Below are 16,258 nucleotides of genomic sequence, written 5' to 3'. Positions count from 1 at the left end.
GCCAGTGAGTGGTCAGGTCCGTGGCTGCTGGGTGGTGGTAGGGGCAACTGAGTGAGGTGTGCTTGGCGTTCTTTGTACTGTTACCGTTGCGTGACTTTTCTGTAAGCTCGAACTTATTTCCAAATAAAAAGTTAAAAAGAAAAGAAGCAGCCCAGCAGTTATAACTGACTTAAAGAGAAAAGGAGGGTGTGTGGACAAGATACGTGCATTTCTTAACTATCCTGGTGTGCATGTTCTACCTTCTGCGTTGTCTGTGGTAAATAAACATTTAATCCTATGACCGTCACTCTGCCACTCAATGGGCAAAGCCATTTCTGTGTCTGTTGGCTGAGAAAGTATATGCAGTGCAAGGAGAAATAATAATACTGCTTTTCAGGTTGAAACCATCCTGTTAGGATTTGGGGTCATGGAAGAGGGTTGGAATGGTCAAGGTGGTTCTCGTTCCTCTATGGTACTCACTGGATGAGCGGTTGTGGGAAAGTTCCCTAACCTTTGGGAACGTCAGCTCCTGCATTTAAATTGATACTTGCCTGTTCTCAAAATCCGTGGCTCAAATTTAAAAAAAGTGTGTGTGAAAGGTCTTTGTAAATAACGACGATTTTTTTCTAAAAACATTAAATTACTATTAATAGGGGCGCCTGGGTGGCTCAGCCGTTAAGCGTCTGCCTTCGGCTCAGGGCATGGTCCCAGGCTCCTGGGATCGAGCCCCGGATCCGGCTCCCTGCTCCGCGGGAAGCCTGCTTCTCCCTCTCCCACTCCTCCTGCTGTGTTCCCTTTCTCACTGGGTCTCTCTCTGTCAAATGAATAAATAAAATCTTTAAAAAAAAATTACTATTAATAGTTTTGGTTAACGACGAAAAATGGCTTTGACCGGAGGTTGCTGGAGATTTTCTTTGCTTCCGGTGGCCCTTTTCCCTTTTAAATGTCAGGCACGATGGCACAAGAGAGTTTCCTTCCCCAGTGGGCGCTTCGGTTCCTTCTAGTTGCCTCCTTTCTCATTTCCTGCTCTTATCATTCCAGGCAAAGCTCCAGTGACCAAAGAGCTATAGATCTTCTGAATTTTGAGAGCAGTGAAATAGGAGCATAGCAGAGAGCGTATGAAAGACAGCACGTAAGTCAGACTCCGCCTTTTATCCGTTTGCAGACGCGTCATGGATCCGAAGTTCCCCAGAGTCACTCTTGCTCTGTTCTGTGATTGCACATGAGGCTCTGCTGCATGGGGGGCCTCCAGGCCTTCGAGGGGCCCCAGCTCTACATCAGCCCAGGGAAGGCCAAGTCTGGTTGGGAAGGAAGGAGACAGGATTGGACTGGGAAGGCAGCACAGGCCAGGGTGTAGACGTGTGGGAAACGAAGGACCCGCACAGTAGCCTCTGCCAGGGTCGCTGAAGAGGACAGAAAGGGCGTTGTGAGCTCTCAAGTCACATAATCAATGAGGACATTTAAAAGGAAAAAGGGCCATATGGATTCAGGATTCAGGAAAATCTCTCCTGAGTCTACACCATTTTTCACCTTTAACCAAAACTATACATCGTAATTTAATTGTTTGTAGAAGAAATTATGAGGGGAGGTTCCAGGGGCAGGGGGCCTAGGGTGCCATTTGGGGCCAGGACATTTCCTGTATTCTGGAATTGGTTGTGATGGAGGCTCTCTGTCTGGGAAGATTGTGGCTACCCAGCGTGTGCTCTGCTCTGCACTTGGACAGCCTGGGGCTGTGTCATTGGGCCTGCTGGCCTGGATGACGTGAAGGGTTTGCTCCAGAACCAGACCAGCACACCATTGCTTGTGTTGAGAAACAGCCTTGACCGAGAGTGAAAATCCCCTGCATGGGACTGCGCTCTTCCTGGTGCTGGTTGCTTTGCATCCTGAAACACAATTCCCATCTCTGTGTACATATGCAAACAGGAGAGTGCTTTGTGTTGTTTGTTTTCAGGCTGGGTAAGAAGGGTATATTGCACATAGCATTCTGCAGGTTACATTTACTCAGTTGTGTTGTTCCCATTCACTTGTTGCATGTGAACCAGGGGGGCTCAGTTGGTGAAGTGTCTGCCTTCGGCTCAGGTCATGAGGCCGGGGTCCTGGGATCAAGCCCCATGTCGGGCTCCCTGATCAGTGGGGAGCCTGCTTCTCCCTCTGCACCGCCCCCCTGCCCCCGGCTTGTGTTCTCTCTCTCACAAAAATAAATAAATAAAATCTTCTAAAAAAATCTATCACATTTTTATCTGTTGCTCCACTTCCTTCCAAAATTGGGTATTTTGTTGCCAGTGTAGTGGGTATAAGATAGTATATCACTTGGTCTTAATTTGCATTTTCCTGATTAATAGTGAGGTTGAGCATTTTTCTTTTTAGTATACTTTGGAGAACAGAGTTTGTGATTTTAATGTAAGACAAAATTTTCAGTCTTTTATTGTATGACTACTGGCGCTTTTCTTCGTTTCTGGTTTTTTTTTTTTTTTGAAATACTGTCTAATACTCTCTTAACTATATGTGTTTGGTTCATTTTCATTGCTAATCTTTTTTTTTTTGATTGATTGAAGTTTTTGTTGATTTGTGTTCTCATTCAGTGTTCTTTTCTCTGCGGGTTTGGAATGCATTCCATTTCTGTCCTTCTGTGATTACCCTGAAAGTACACTGTGCATGCTTCACGGTTTTGAAGTCAATCCGTAGTTAAGGTGTTGCCATCCCCTCTCAGAATAGTAGGAAACTCGTAGGACACCTAGTGAACAGTGTCTCCTTCTGTTCTCATGCCTTCCTTTCTGTGTTTCAGTTCTGTGTTTTGCCCGACACGTCAGACTATGGTTACCCGTTAGAGACACTATGTTTAATTTCATATGTCCACCATGTCTTGCGTCTCTTCCCTTCTTTCATCCTGTACCTTTCCCCTGGTGAGAGGTGCCTCCTTCAGAATTGTCTTCCCTCAGAATCGCTAGGTCATAGCTTCTCTCGACTTTGGTTTATGTGAACATGTGTTCATGTTGCTGTCCCAGTTCTTAGCTGACAGCCACTGTCTGGCAGCATCGTGAACATACTGCTCATCGTCCTACGGCTTTTGTTGTTGCTCTTGGGAAACCACAGTAGGTCTTTCATCGTCACTCTTTGGTAAATGGCTTGCCTTATTTTGAGATCACTTACTTGTCATCGGGTCCCCGCAGTCTCCCTGCCCTGTGTCTGTGTGTGGCTTTCTGGTTTTTATACTGTTTGTATTTGTTGTGTGTTGTGTATCTATAGATTCATACCTTTCATTGGCTCTGAAAATTTCCCAGCTATTAATGCTCTGAATGCTGTCTCTCGCCCCTCTCTCTATTTGCTCCTTCTGGTTTTGATAAGTAGATGTTAGAGCTTCTCTTTTTCTTCTCTGTGTCTTTTACTTTGTAATTGGTATTTTCTTCCCTGTCCTTTCTCTCTGTTTGATTCTAGGTAATTTCATAAGATTTAGCTTCCAGTTCAGTACTTTTCTCTTCAGTGGTGTTGAATTTTTTATTTAACCCATCCTTTGAGTTTTTAATTCCAATGATTATATTTCTTAATACTTTTAAAAAGTAATTTATTAGAGAGCATGAGCAGAGTGAGAGGGAGAAGCATGCTACCCACTGAGCAGGGAGCCTGATGTGGGGCTCGATCCCAGGACGGCTGGGATCATGACCTGAGCCGAAGGCAGATGCTTAACCACCTGAGCCACCCAGGCCCCCTATTTCTTCATCTTGAAAAGCTCAATTTCTGCTTCCAATCTGCTGAATATATTTAGTGGTCTCTTTTTTGCTTGCTCATTTTTTTTCCACCTCCATCTTTCATATCTGTAAGCAACACCAAACAGAGTTGTTCCATATTCTGCATCGGATAATGCCAATAAATCTGTGTTTGTGGCTTGTTTCCTAGTATCCATGGTGAGCTTTGATTATGTGCTCATATTTGTTTGATAATTATATAGCAGAATCCTGAGGTCTTGTTGAAATTTATGTGTGTTTGTCCTCGGAGCCAGGAGGGTGCTACAGAGCCAGGACCATGTTCATTTCCTTTGGGAATCCTGGTCTCTGGTTGGGTTTTCTGTCCCTGCAGAAAGCGGAGGGTCTGGATGCCCCATCCCGTTGCTGGTATTCACCTGGCCTCCACGGCAACTGCTGCTCTCTTCTTTGGTCAGGTTTCAGTGTGCTGTCCCTGCCATGTCTTCCTGGTGTTTGTTTCTCTAGCTGGAGCTAGCCAATGTACTAGAAAGTATTCCTAAAATTAATTTATTCAGAACCTAATTCCAGCATAGCAGATGGGCCCTTCAAATACCTAGTCCACTGTAATTTCTAAATTGGTAGTACCCAAGCAATACTTCATAGTCAGCTTTCTGTATGTGCCCTTTATCAGTTTTCTTTGACTCTTAAAACTTTACCGGGTACATGACTTTGTTTTACCCATGGCTACAGGCTAGCACAGTAGCAGTCTCCTTGAGAGCTCATTAAACCTATATCGACACTCACATCACATACTATGGCCTTAAACTTCTGCCTGTGTTGGTTTTTTTTTTTTTTTCCTAGTTAATCTAATACACTCATTCTAGTTAATTTACTAATATTCGCTTCTTTGGAAAGTCAAGTCTCTACTTTTGGAATAACTCATAAGCACAGAGTTCTTATTCACCGCTCCTTTCTTCTGCTTCTCCGTGTTTACTGTTAGAGGAATCCTGGGTATAAAAGATTTAATTGTGGATCTCTGCCTGTGGATGCCTTTCTTCCTCATGCGGAGTACAGAAAACAGGTGTTTACTGCTGTGAATTAGAGGAGGCATTGTCTCCCCAAACCCCCGACTTTACATTGCACGTCCCCTTAATAGGCACAGAAAACAGGCATGATGTCTGATCTCTAAAATGTCAAGTTGCCTTGGGTGTCGGCACATGAAAACATGTTTTGTTTCAAAATGGATGCCAACCGAGATTGCTGATTTCATAGTTTTTTAATTCATTCTGCAGCAGAATAATCACCTGTGGGCCACCGCACTCTGACCCGTGTGTGTGGGTTACGGCTTTGTGATGGGAGTGCTGTGGGAGGCGTGTCTGCTCCGAAACATCTTTATGCTCTGTAGGTTGCAGGGAGGATTTTTGTAACACCAGTGTAATCATATAAAGGCAGGCACTGGAAACGTTCTCGGGAAACGCTGAGCGCCGTGGCTAGAAATATTCTGAAGGATGGCCTGTTCTACTGGCTCTGTGCTTTTCCTTGGAAACCAGAAGCATCAGATGATTCTGTGGCTTTTCCCCTCTGGACAGCAGTTACGTAGTCTATGTCCTCATGTTTTGGGTTCTTGTTGGCTGTCAGTTCAGGCGCTAGGGGAGGTTTTTGCTTTCCAAGTGGGGTGGTTAGCTGAGCACTCCAGAAGCTTCTCCCGGGGAGTGGGGCAGGAGATGCAGAAGAGCTGAGGAGCTGCCAGGAGTGGCCAGTGCTTCTCGAGGAGCCGCCGTGCAGGAGCACACACTGCCTGAGCACGCAGAGAGGGATCGAATCCCCCGTTCCGTCCCTTTTTCCTGGGCCCGGGCAGTGACTGGGTAGAGCGGCTGGGCAGTGACTGGGTAGAGCGGCCGCTGGCCCTTTGGACTTCCCCATTCTCCCCTCTTACGGTGAATATGTGTCCTTGGGAGGCTGAGATTTGGATCATTAGCATGATTTTAACACAGTCACCCGAATGCAGTTTCTCGCTGCGAAGTCTTGACTCTGGTCCTATCAGAGCGACGCAGAGACAGCCCAGGAATGTGGTCTCTCACATGTCCTTCTCAGGGAGGGTGTGAAGAACTGGGGTTTGACAGTCTTGTCAAGATGAGTCTGCTCACCAGGCCCTGTCGTGTGACCCCAAGCAGTGCTTTGCGCCACATGCCCCATGCCCCATGTCTCATGACCTTGGCTCTAACCGGGCTTGTCTAGACCATGAATGGTTGGCTTCTCCTCTCTCTGACTCAGCATGGGGACACTTGGCCATTTGTAACATTTTCCTCCTTTCCCACATGAGGTAATGAACTTGTCTATTTCTAAATAAGGTTTTGAAAAGCAGGCTTATTTTTGGCACCTTCTTCTCAAACTTGACCTCCCTCCCACTCAGCAAATTCACATCCAAATGTTTGTTGTCATACCCTTTATTTGATGCCCACAGAACTGCCCACAGAATGACTTTTGTTTGTCTTTTTCTCAGTCGGGGTGTTCGGGGGTTGACAGCATGGCCTAGAGGGAGTCATACTAGGTTCGTCGGTAGCCAGACAACCTGAGTTCAAGCTGAAGTTCTGTTCACGGTCTTCATGACTTTGGTTAATGACTTAGCTTTTTCTGGGTTTTATTTTCCCACCTAATAACTACCTAATCTGTTCATGTGCTAGAGCAGTAGTTCTCAAATGTTTTGCTCTGAAGAAACCCTTTATGCTCTTAAATACAATTGAGGACCCCAAAGAGCTTCGCTTATGTGCGTTATATCTTGCATTTTACCGTAGGCAGAAAAATGGCCCCCAAAGATGTCCCCATCCTAATGCCCAGAACCTGTGAATATATTACCTTATTACATGGCAAGAGAGACTGCACATGTGCTTAAGTTAAGGATCTTGAGATGGGGAGAGGATCCTGAATGATCTGGTGTAACCAGGTAATCCCCAGGGTCCCTATAAGGGGGGGCAGGAGGGAGTCGGGAGGATGGAAGCAGAGATTGAAGTCTTGCCATTGCTGGAAGGGAGGGGCGCACGAGCCACGGAGCCCAGGCGGCCTCTGGGAAAGGCCAGGGTGGAGCTCAGCTCTACCAACACCTTCATGCTGGCCCCATAAGACTCGTTTTTAGACTTCTGACCTCCAGAACTATAAAATAATTTGTGTTTTTCTAAGCCACCATTTAATTAAGTTAAATTTAAATTTAAAATATTTTAAACTGCCATTAAATTAAATTTAAATTTAAAAAGATAATTCATTTAAAAATAATGAACCATTATATGTTGGCATAGATTACTTTTTTCGGAAAAATAAAATTTTCTAACTAGTAGTGAGAAGACTACCACTGCTTTACATTTTGTAAATCTCTTTAATTCTGCCTTAATGGGAGACAGCTGGATGCTCACATCAGCTTCTGCCTTCCGTCTGTTGTGGCATCAGATGTCACGTAGCCTCTAAAAACTCCCCTATATGCTCACGAGAGAGTGAGCGTTAAAGAGGTAAATTGTATCTTAGTGTTATTATTAAAATGGTTCTGGACCCATGGATTACCTAAAAGGGGTGCGAGGTCTCCCAGGGGTCCCCCAGACCCACTTTGGGAACTTCCAGGCTAGAACGTCGCCCCATGGCTGCACCTAGCTGCAGAAGACGCTGGGAGCTATGGTTCTTACGCTGGGCACCAGTTACAAAAGTGGGGGTTCTGTTATTAAGAAAGAAAGGGAGAATGGACATTAAGGGATATTTAGGAGTCTCAAATTCTTATTATATCGGAGTTCGATGCACATAGTAGGTAGATAATCACCAAAATGTTGGTTTCTGTTCTTGCCGGGAAAGATGGGCATTTTGCTTCAACTGCATCCTTTAGAAGTATCTATGACAGGGCACAATGGTCCGTAGGCAGAGGCATAATTGCAGTGAATTGCATTTTTAGCATTTGTAGATAAATTATATAAGACATCTTTTGTTTGGTGCTCACAGGCAGCTTTTTGATATCTTGTTTGGGTCTTTTGAACTTAACAATATGCTTCCTTTCCTTGGGTAGGAGGAAATGTGGAATTGAAATGAGATTCAGACTAGCTTTGATTCATAGTTATTCTTCGTGGGTTTGAAAATACAGGGGGTGTGACATTTCCTCTGGGTCATTCTGTAAACAGTTCCTACTGATCCCTGGCAGTGTTCCGTGGCCGAGGAATAACCCAGTTCCAGTTTCTGATGTGAAAGAGCAGTTAGGAATATGTGTGCTCCAAAGCTTATATTTTTAAAAGATGTGTACAAATACAGTTAAAATGGTTGGGGCTTAAGTGGCTTAATTTTGAGCTTAATATGTTGCTCAGTATCGATCTCACTAATTGATGACTGTGTTTAATGCATTCTTAGCACTGTCCTCATCTTTAAGTCAATTATTGTAACACATTTTGGGCTAGTGAGAGCCTGGGAGATACTTTTACATCTCAGTGTGTGGTCTTGAACCATTATCCCAAACCCCTGGGGTGGGAGCGACTTCGTGTCTTTCACGCTTTGGATTGTCCATTTGCCAGATGAACTGGCCGGGAAGGGGAGTTTGGGCGTGGGATGGAGGGCAGTACAGAAGCGGCATAGACGGTAATTTTAGAGCCTAGAGCACATGTCGGGGGAAGGTGCCCTTGTCGGGGAGCCCCACCGGGGTGGGTGCTTTGGGGGCCAGAGGCCCACACCGGTGTCTGGTGAGCTTTCTGAGCTGGAGCTGAGAAGAGCAATTTTCCTTGCTTCGCTGTTTTTCTCAGTGGAATCCGTAGTGAAAACAGAGAGACTGAAAGCACTTTGGTGTAACTTGAACTTGTGGGACCGGAGGCCTGCCGGTCCTTAGCAACTTGCATCGGACAGCTCAGGGTCTTCAGCACCCAGCATCGTCATGATAGCATTGGTTACCTGTGTATGGGCACGACAGAGAAATTGTAAGTGAAACCAGTGGAAGGGTGACCTGTTAGTTTTTGGATATATTTTGGGTCATGATTACCTGGTGGTTTTCCACGTCACACCAGCTATCCCTGAGATTCTCTGGGTCTTCCAGAAGGGGAGAGTGTGTCTGGCTGCCGTGCCCTCCCCTCTTCTCTTCAGGGGGGCTTACGGTCATGACCACTGGTCCCTGGTCTGCCGACGGGCGGCAAAAATCACAGTGCTAGCTAAGAGAAGGCTGTGGTTACAAGCCGTGTAGTGATTTATTGCAACAGCTAGTGGTTTTGAAAGTATGGGCTGGAATAATTTTCTGATACTTTCAAATAATTGCAATACAATTAGGATTGCAAAAGAAAGAGTGTTTTGATGTGGGAGTGCCTACATTAATTAGTAAATGTGAACGCATTCTATGTGTAGGAGGCCCGACTAGTTCAGGGCCAAGAGCAGGGTCTTATGTGTCTCCACAGCTCCTCAGCATTTCTTTTCTTTTCTTTTTTTTAAATAATTTTTTATTGTTATGTTAATCACCATACATTACATCATTAGTTTTTGATGTAGTGTTCCATGATTCATTGTTTGTACATAACACCCAGTGCTCCACGCAGAACATGCCCTCTTTAATACCCATCACCAGGCTAACCCATCCCCCACCCTCCTCCCCTCTAGAACCCTCAGTTTGTTTTTCAGAGTCCATCATCTCTCCTGGTTCGTCTCCCCCTCCGACTTACTCCCCTTCATTCTTCCACTCCTGTTATCTTCTTCTTTTTTTTTTCTTAACATATATTGCATTATTTGTTTCAGAAGTACAGATCTGTGATTCATCAGTCTTGTACAATTCACAGCGCTCACCATAGCACATACTCTCCCCAATGTCTATCACCCAGCCACCCCATCCCTCCCACCCCCCACCACTCCAGCAACCCTCAGTTTGTTTCCTGAGATTAAGAATTCCTCATATCAGTGAGGTCATATGATACACGTCTTTCTCTGATTGACTTATTTCACTCAGCATAACACCCTCTAGTTCCGTCCACGTCGTTGCAAATGCCAAGATCTCATTCCTTTTGATGGCTGCATAATATTCCATTGTGTATATACACCCCATCTTCTTTATCCATTCATCTGTCGATGGACATCTTGGCTCTTTCCACAGTTTGGCTATTGTGGACATTGCTGCTATAAACATTGGGGTGCACGTACCCCTTCGGATCCCTACATTTGTATCTTTGGGGTAAATACCCAGTAGCGCAATTGCTGCATTGTATGGTAGCTCTATTTTCAACTGTTTGAGGAACCTCCATACTGTTTTCCAGAGTGGTTGCACCAGCTTGCCTTCCCACCAACAGTGTAGGAGGGTTCCCCTTTCTCCACATCCCCGCCAACGTCTGTCGTTCCCTGACTTGTTAATTTTAGCCATTCTGACGGGTGTGAGGTGGTATCTCATGGAGGTTTTGATTTGGATTTCCCTGATGCCGAGTGATGTTGAGCACTTTTTCATGTGTCTGTTGGCCATTTGGATGTCTTCTTTGGAAAAATGTCTGTTCATGTCTTCTGCCCATTTCTTGATTGTATTAGTTATTCTTTGGGTGTTGAGTTTGATAAGTTCTTTATAGATTTTGGATACTAGCCCTTTATCTGATATGTCATTTGCAACTATTTTCTCCCATTCTGTCAGTTGTCTTTTGGTTTTGTGGACTGTTTCTTTTGCTGTGCAAAAGCTTTTTGTCTTGATGAAATCCCAATAGTTCATTTTTGCCCTTGCTTCCCTTGCCTTTGGCGATGTTTCTAAGAAGAAGTTGCTGCGGCTGAGGTCGAAGAGGTTGCTGCCTGTGTTCTCCTTTAGGATTTTGATGGACTCCTGTCTCACATTGAGGTCTTTCAACCATTTGGAGTCTATTTTTGTGTGTGGTGTGAGGAAATGGTCCAGTTTCATTCTTCTGTATGTGGCTGTCCAATTTTCCCAACACCATTTGTTGAAGAGACTGTCTTTTTGCCATTGGACATTCTTTCCTGCTTTGTCAAAGTGAGTTGACCATAGAGTTGAGGGTCCATTTCTGGGCTCTCGATTCTGTTCCATTGATCGATGTGTCTGTTTTTGTGCCAGTACCATACTGTCTTGATGATGACAGCTTTGTAATAGAGCTGGAAGTCCGGAATTGTGATGCCGCCGGCTTTGCTTTTCTTTTTCAACATTCCTCTGGCTATTCGGGGTCTCTTCTGGTTCCATACAAATTTTAGGATTATTTGTTCCATTTCTTTGAAAAAGGTGGATGGTATTTTGATGGGGATTGCATTGAATGTGTAGATTGTTTCAGGAGAATAGGTATTAATTCTTCTTGAAATGTCTGATAGAATTCCCCTGGGAAGCCATCTGGCTCTGGGCTTTTGTTTGTTGGGAGATTTTTGATGACTGCTTCAATTTCCTTAGTGGTTATAGGTCTGTTCAGGTTTTCTATTTCTTCCTGGTTCAATTTTGGTAGTTGATACATCTCTAGGAATGCACCCATTTCTTCCAGGTTATCTGATTTGCTGGCATAGAGTTGCTCATAATATGTTCTTATAATTGTTTGTATTTCTTTGGTGTTGGTTGTGATCTCTCCTCTTTCATTCATGATTTTGTTGATTTGGGTCATTTCTCTTTTCTTTTTGATCAGTCTGGCCAGGGGTTTATCAATCTTGTTAATTCTTTCAAAGAACCAGCTCCTAGTTTCGTGGATCTGTTCTACTGTTCTTTGCTCCTCAGCATTTCTAACAGCTTCATTCACGACTGCCCCAAGCAGGGAAACACTAAATCCTTCTTCAGCTAGTGGTGGGTGCGTGAGCTGGGATGTCTGTCAACGGAATGCTAACTCAGCAGTGACAGGGATGCACAGTTATTGGAATGAGTCTCATGTGCTTTATACGTTTTGGGAAAGAAGCCAAACTCAAAAAGGTACATGCTGTGTGCCTCTCCAGGGTCCATGCTGTGTGATCCCATGTCTCGTGACGTTCTGGACAAGGCTGGAGGACAAGGGCAGAGGACGGAACAGTGGTCGTGAGCGGGCAGGGAGGATGGACTTACAAAGGGCAAGAGGAGCTCTTTGGAATAAATGAAATGTTCTGTATCTTGACGGTGGAGCTGATTACATGACTCTGTGGTTTGGACAAAAGTCAGAGAGCTCTGCCCTGAAAAAGGTGGGTTCCTACATAAATTACACCTGAAGAGATCTAACTTTAAGACGAAAACAGCACCAGCAACGAAAATAAACAAGTAATGACGAGCTTTGGTTTAACACCCACGAGGATGGCCGTGTCTGCTGCTTGTCTATGATTGGATGGCATGCGCTGGGTCCTCCGTTGTACAGGGCGGCTCATCGGGACGCTGCAGTGTAGCCTCTTGGGGAGTCTGGACTCCACCATTCCCACAGAGGTGGGTGCTCTAGTATTTGTTAGACCTGGAGGTTAAAACAAGAGCTTCTCTGCTGGAGCGTTAGCGGAGACAGCTGGAGGCACGCGTCACCATGTGAACATTTAATCAGGTGTCACTCTGTCTCCTCTCCGGGCTCCTTCGATGCTAAAAGTGTCATTAATAGGGGGCCTGGGTGGCTCAATCAGTTAAGTGTCTGCCTTCAGCTCAGGTCATGCTCTCAGCGTCCTGGGATTGAGCCCTGATTCGGGCTCCCCACTCAGCGGGAAGTCTGCTTGCTCCCCCTACTTGTGTGCTCGCGCGCACTCTCTCTCTCTCTCTCTCTCTCTCTCTCTCTCGCAAATAAATAATAAAATCTTTTTTTTTTTAAGATTTTATTTACTTATTTGACAGAGACACAGCAAGAGAGGGAACACAAGCAGGGGGAGTGGGAGAGGGAGAAGCAGGCTTCCCACAGAGCAGGGAGCCCGATGCGGGGCTCGATCCCAGGACCCTGGGATCATGACCTGAGCCGAACGCAGACGCTTAACGACTGAGCCACCCTGGCGCCCCTAGATAAAATCTTTAAAAAAAAAAAAGTGTCATTAATGGAGCAGACGAGGTTTTGCATTGTTTTCGATCTCAGCTGTAGTAACTGTGCTGTGATCTCCCCACCCCCCACGGATTACAAAATGTCCCGTTAGGTTCAGTGTGGTGGGAGGAGGGAGGGCTGATCTCGGCGCGACTGCCCGTAGTCTAATTTAAATATAACTTCCAAGTGTTGGCAGCCAGAACTGGAAGATTCAGACTGGAAATTAGATCTGGAGCTGTGAAGCAGTGTCTCTCAATAATCAACGGCCTTTGTAAATCAAAGTCAAAAGTTGATTCTGAAAGGGGATTTACACAGTGAACGCTTGGCTGTGACTTTGGGGAGTGACATGTCCAGGGCCTGCTGGCGAAGCAGACAGGTGGGTAATGCCTATCGGATGACAACAGGTTTTTCCCAGCAGAAGACTCCTCGTTAATTTGAAACCGGTGCTTCCTAGATTGGTTTGGCATTAGTGCAATCCAGTAATGATTTCTGTCAGGCAAGCCCTTACTAATCATCCTCCTGTTAGGAGGGAGCAGTTGGTTGGCACAGGCCCTGGTCCCAGGAAGCTCCCCATCCCCCAGGCTCCGCCAGGCCCCGCACAGCCCCGTAAATCCCGCCATGGCGGAGAGCCCGGGGGAGGAGGCCCAGACCCCGAGGGATGACGCTTGAGGTGGGCCTTGATGTGTAGGTAGGATTTGGTCTGGTGCAGGAAAGAGAAACCCGGCACCGTTCAGGCAGAAGGAGCTGAATGCTGTGGGGAAGCCTTTTATTATTTTTTTTATTAATTTTTTTTTCCAACTTCATTGAGAAACATGAAAGCTCTTGTGGTCAGGGAGTCATGACCTGAACACTGGGCAAAGAATTTCTTCCTTCCCTCCGTGCCTACATAGGAGTTAAAGTAAAAGCATTGCATTTACAGTAAATATTCAGAGCGTCCAAAAAGATATAAAATTATAAGTCATTTACCCCCCCTTTCCCTCCGCATCTCTTTCTCTTGCTCTCGTCCTTAACTACTGTAACGTTCCTGTTGTTAAGCACACGTGTATTATCTTATGCTTCTGTGGATCAGAAGCCCGATGTGGGTCTCACTGGGTTAAAATCAACATGTCAGAGGCTTCGGGCCTTGCCCGCCTTCTGCCATTTTTCTTTGGTTTGTGGCCTCTTCCTCCATTGTGTCTATGACCACTCCTCTGTCATCAAACCCTGGACAGGGGTTCTGATTTTAAGGACCCATATGATTAGATAGGGCCCACTGGAGAATCCTGGATACGCATGGCACCTCAGGATCCTCAATTGATCCCATCTGCAAAGCCCCTTTTGCCTTGTGAGCTAATATATTTATAGTTCCGGGGGGGGGTTAGGATGTGAACATGGGGGCATTACTTTGCCCCCATCTCCTCCTACCCTTCTTTTTTTTTTCCCTCCCCGCTGGTAAACTATTTGGACACCAAAGTTAGTATACAAAATTTATTTTTATCCATTTGATCAGTATGTCCAGTTGTGTACCTTAAACTTCGTTCCTTTTATTAGCACCCGCCTTTAAAGCTCGACAAGAGTACTCTAGTTAGCTGCTATTACTTTTTTTTTTTAAAGGTCACAGCCAGTGCTGGAGTGACTGTCATCGGGCATATAGCCTGACATATTTTTCCACACATGTCCATACGGAAGGTATACTGAATTGCTGGAATAAAAGTGTCCGTGGGTTGTTAATGTTGAAAGAAGACTATGAGGGATTAATCAAAGGGCAGAGGAATGTTGATGCAGAGAGGAAGTTCTTCAAGTGCATTAGGGAAGGAAGCAAGCATTCACTTACGGTTTATTTTGTGCCGTTCACGTGCTAGTGGACTGACTTCCCCTTTCTCACTTGCTGTCTCACTGTGACACGGGCGAGCTGTTGTTGACCCGTTTGTTGAGGAGGGAAGTGAGCCATCAAGGCTCAGTCTGCAGACCGCAACCCACTGCCAACGCTGGGGACACTGTCCGTGTCAAGGACGCTGGGGTCCCCTTCTGTCCCCTACATCTCGGTCCTCAAGTGTGAGCAGCAGAATGGTGGGTCTTTTAATTCTCCTAGATTGTTACGCTCTTTAAATGTTTGAGGGGCTCTTACGGACATGCTTATGTGATTTTTACTTAAAAAAAAAAACTCACCGGATGATCATGCAACTCTGTTTTTCTTTTTTTCTTAAACTTTATTTATTTAAGTCATCTCTACACCCAGCATGGAGCTCCAGCTCATGACATGGAGATCAAGAGCCGCATGCTCCACTGACTGAGCCAGCCAGGCGCCCCATGGTTACGGTTTTAGGTAGAGCATTGCACGCGGCACCCTGTGTGGTCTGAAGTCCGACGTGGCCAGGGGCCCTTGGCTGAGTGGCTGGGCTGGGGGCTTGCGCCGGCGTGGGGGTGGGGGGCCATTCCTGATGGGGTCTGCTGTGGGGCTTCAGCTGGCCCCGTCCAGTCTCCGGCTGAGCCGCGGTCTGGGGCCCCTGGTCAGGACAGAAGTTCTCCTGGGAGGTGCCACTTGGGCACTTAGTGTATTGGGGTCGAAGCCCCTGAGGATGGCAGAAGGCCATTTAGGCCTGTTCCTCCAAGAAAGCCCTAAGCACACCTCACTGCCGGCGTGGTGTGGCCTGGCAGGCCGTGCGGCGGCTGGTGGCCATGAGCCGGCTAATTTGGGGAAGAGTGAGAGGCGGTTGGACGCCACAGTAAACTGATTTGGGTACAGGTGACCCCCCCGGCTCAGGCCTTCCTCCCCTCTCTTGTACAGAAGGGGTCGTGCGAGCACAGTTGTGTTGATTGCCACTCCCAAGGGAGCGGTGTTCTGGACAGGAGTGTCAGGGCCCTGGCTGCTTTCCCCGCAAGCACGGCTGGCCGCGGCCCAGGGCCTTGGTGTCCCCGGGCTTCTGGGCTCAGCAGGGCTGTGTGGGTGTGCAGGCCAGGGGCTGCCTGTGTGGGCTCAGCCCAGGGGGAGCTGCGAGAAAGGAGAGGGGTAGGTCCTTCTGTTTTGCTTTGGCTCCTCTCTAGAAGCTTCCGTAGGGTCTTTGTAATGTTACAGGGTTCCTTAGGCCAGCTAGACGTGGGGCATGTACGCTGAGGGCCTCAGGGACCTCCTGCGAGGGGAGGTCCTGACGGAGGGACAGGGATGGAGCCTTCGGCTGTGTGATCTCGTGCCGGTCACGGCCGCTCTCCGGGCCTGTCGGCGGGGGCCTTGGGCTTGAGCAGCGGAGCCAGCACTTGGTAAAGCCCCTTGCGGTATGGGGACACTGCGCACCGATCACCGTGCTTTGCCGAGATTTTGGAGTCTGACGGCTGCTTCTGGTTCGTGGGTCGCAGCAGTTAAGAGCTCTGCGAGCCTGAGCCCGTGACGTCCCCGTCTTCCCTGCTGGTCCGAGGGGGGGTCAGGTCATGTGGCTCTTGCAGGGGTGCAGTTGGGGTAAGCGGGCGCACGTGCGAGCAATGCACTTGGCCTGGTTGGCGTCCAGCTGGCGGATGGAGGCCGCCACTCACGTGGGAACCGCGGGCTGTGTGCAAGCGTTTTCTGTCCTGCCGGAGTGAGCGCCTCCCCTAAAAGTCTGATAACCGTGTGCCGGCGGGACGTCCTGTCGCCCCAGGGCCTGCTGTTCCTCCAGCTCCTTTTCACTGGCTCCTGGAGGACTGTCTGTCCTGGGCTGTGAGGCTGCAGGAGTG

General features: G+C 47.0%; 1 protein-coding gene across 24 annotated transcripts in view; it reads left to right on the top strand.

The window, feature by feature from the left end:
* Nucleotides 1-16,258, top strand: part of SGMS1 (sphingomyelin synthase 1) — a 266,979-nt gene that overhangs the window by 83,675 nt on the left and 167,046 nt on the right. For 18 of the 24 annotated variants that reach the window (XR_012374280.1, XR_012374270.1, XR_012374275.1 and 15 more), the window contains one exon: nucleotides 1,021-1,111. The exons of 2 other annotated variants lie outside the window; for them this stretch is intronic. The gene's annotated coding sequence lies outside the window, so the exon portion shown is untranslated. Of the gene's footprint in view, nucleotides 1-1,020; nucleotides 1,112-11,549; nucleotides 11,769-11,823; nucleotides 12,004-14,174; nucleotides 14,240-14,484; nucleotides 14,621-16,258 lie in introns of those variants that run through there. 4 more of the 24 variants (XM_073878945.1, XM_073878950.1, XM_073878949.1 and 1 more) reach the window with 4 other exon arrangements.

Source organism: Callorhinus ursinus, unplaced genomic scaffold (assembly GCF_003265705.2).
Source record: "Callorhinus ursinus isolate GAN/ISIS: 27379988/994484 unplaced genomic scaffold, GSC_fseal_2.0 scaffold32, whole genome shotgun sequence".
Lineage (NCBI taxonomy): Eukaryota > Metazoa > Chordata > Mammalia > Carnivora > Otariidae > Callorhinus > Callorhinus ursinus.
Note: the sequence above shows the minus strand (reverse complement) of the source record. Positions and strands in the feature narration are given on the sequence as shown.